This window comes from Buceros rhinoceros, unplaced genomic scaffold, assembly GCF_000710305.1.
Source record: "Buceros rhinoceros silvestris isolate BGI_N320 unplaced genomic scaffold, ASM71030v1 scaffold40732, whole genome shotgun sequence".
Lineage (NCBI taxonomy): Eukaryota > Metazoa > Chordata > Aves > Bucerotiformes > Bucerotidae > Buceros > Buceros rhinoceros.
This window is the reverse complement of record NW_010401364.1, coordinates 53-2,794: the sequence shown is the minus strand read 5'-3', so window position 1 is coordinate 2,794 and position 2,742 is coordinate 53.

The following is a 2,742-nucleotide window of genomic DNA, read 5'->3' as shown; positions in this document are numbered from 1 at the left end:
GGAAAGAGTAAAATTTTTAACAGATGAGGCTGCACACCTGAGAGACAATACTTAGAAAATTAGCAGAAAGCATATACAGACAGAACTTAAAGCACTTTTAAAATGTGGTGCAAAAATAGAATTTACAACACAAGCTGCTGGAGGACTCTGAAATTAAAGTACGTTTATGGAAATCTGGATTGAAGAGAATGTGATTGTGGATCGCTGCTACAATAACACAATCCCTGCACAATAACCATAGCGCTTCCCATGCAGTTACGTAACCAAGACGGAACTGCTCGCTCGGTGCACAGTGTTAAAACGCTGGCACTCCGGCACTAATGTATGACTGCAAAGTGCAGAAAAAGCAGCAGCCTTCGTTTACAAAATGCAGACTGCACAGAAGTAAATGACTCAGTGTTTAGTCAACACCTCATGGTTACATAATGCCTTCGTTATCATTCTGATCTGTTCTCCAGCTCATATCCTGACAGCTCTCCCGGACTCCCCAAAAAACTCTGTGTTCCGTCTCCAAAGTTTCAGAGCTAGGAAGAGGATGACTAGCACATGGAGCACAGACTGTTCACTATTATCTTACATAAAGGTGAACAGGTTTTCCACAGAAAAGAGAGCATGGCAGTCACCAAGCCATCAGCAAGACTTTTCAGGAAATATAGGCCCATTATAAACATTGAAACTGCCATCTTCTGCAGAACTATAAAGATCATGCTTTTAAATTTCCTTTTTAATTTCCCACTAGAAGTATGGCATCACTCTGACTCCTGTTACGAAGGTCTCTGAAGAAAACAGACTGGGAAAAATAACCTGTTATTTATGAAACCCAGCTGTAACCATAAATAATCACAACAACATTGTCAAAAGAAAGAAGGCACCTTTTTTGACCACTGTTACCTTATTTCTTCAATTCTTACACTAATTTCCAGTGCTGGCTAGTGGGAGGAACTGAAAGGACGGAATGAAGCTCCCATTGGAGGACAGTCAAATGACTAAAAATTTTGCAGTTGAGCACCATAACTTGCTGTATACAGTCACATTCACTTTCACATTTTCACAAATTGTTACTGGTTGAAAGAATTGTTTAACTTAGGAGTTGTTTCTCACTATCTTGGGATCCTCAGATTTAAGATGAGAATCAGTCATAACTGTAATTTTTTTAAAATGCTTGGTGGCACAAGGCAGTTTTCCTACAAATAGTGTCTCAAATCAATCACGAGTGAGCAGTAACCAAGATGCATGAACTGAGGAAACAGCCTAAAACTTGCAAATCTAGCGCAGCGCTACTTTCAAGTGCTCTGACAGTGTTACGAGAAAGGAAAGCCCTCTACATCAATCACAAAGCTTTCCTCCCCAGAGCCCTCGCCTTCAGCCCTCACAGCTTGCTCTAAGTATTTGACAAGCTAAAAATGATGATGCTTATCCTCAAACAGGCTTCTTTTCACACTTATGAATCTTCCACATACTTTTGGGAATACATGAAGGTGCAAAAGCAGAAAATAGTACCACTTCCCCACCTTCCAAGAGAAATAAGAAGTCTAGGGAGACTAATCAACTCTCCAGAACTGAATTACCTCAAACTGTCATACCTGAAGTGTAAATGTGGAATCTGGATTGAATACGACATTTATAACTTAGCTGTCACACAACCACTTGTAGCTAGTCCAAGAACAATCTTATGACTGTCAATATAAACGGCTCAGTGGTCTGAAAGGTTCTTAATTTAGTACATCCAATGGAGCATTAGAAACAGCAGATTTTAAAATTACTTCCTTGGGAAAGGAATCCCTGAAAAGCTCGCAGTTCAGCTGATCTTTTTCAGGTTGTCACCCACATAATAGCAGAAGACTACCTTTAATTTCACTGTCTTCAGCACTCCTCAGTTACTTTCCTCAAAGCATCAGTCCTGCTATGTACCCATACAACCAATCCATTCAGGAGATCCAATCAGCTCCTGATGATTTTCCAAGAGTAACAGAATATCATGTTTGATGGTTCAAATGTTAATTTTTCTTATCACTTCGCTTAAGACAATTTGACAATATTATTTAAGGATTTCAAACAGTCATCTTATACCTAGTGTACATTATAAAATATCTACTTATTTTAAACAATCAGATATTTTTATGTAGATGCAGTTCTTTACCTCCTTTCAGAATATGTTCTGATTTAAGACTATTTTTCAATACTTGCCTACAAAAAAGGTAAGCCTTCAGGATGCACTCAACTGAAATTTAAAGAGACATGCCTACAGACCTTATACAATTACTGCTAGCCTAAACTGCCTCTTCCAGCAAGGACTTAGCATGTGACCACAGAGACAGTTCCAGGTAGGAGCAGACCTTTATATAAACAAAAAACCCCAAAGGAAACTAAAGCCATCAAAATGTAAGTAAAGTATTTTCTATTAGCAAAGCCATACACTTCGAAAGAAGTTTGTTTTTCCCAAGAGGTTTCACTTTTCCTTTTACAACCTGTTCTGTTTCTGCATTTTCTTTATCCCAATTTATAAAGAACAAAGTCATTCTGTTTTAATTAATAAAAAAATTTAGTCTCCACACCACAACTTTGAGTGAAACATAAAAGGCACATATTACTTGCTTAAAAATAAAATTAAGAAGTGCAAGCAGGTAGTTACTTCACTTCTCCATACGTAGAGCTTCTGAAGAAATCAGTCTCCGCGATCTGCCCTGGCAGCACCTCAGCACGCTACACCACCAGCTGCCGCGGCGGCACCGGTGAGGCCCC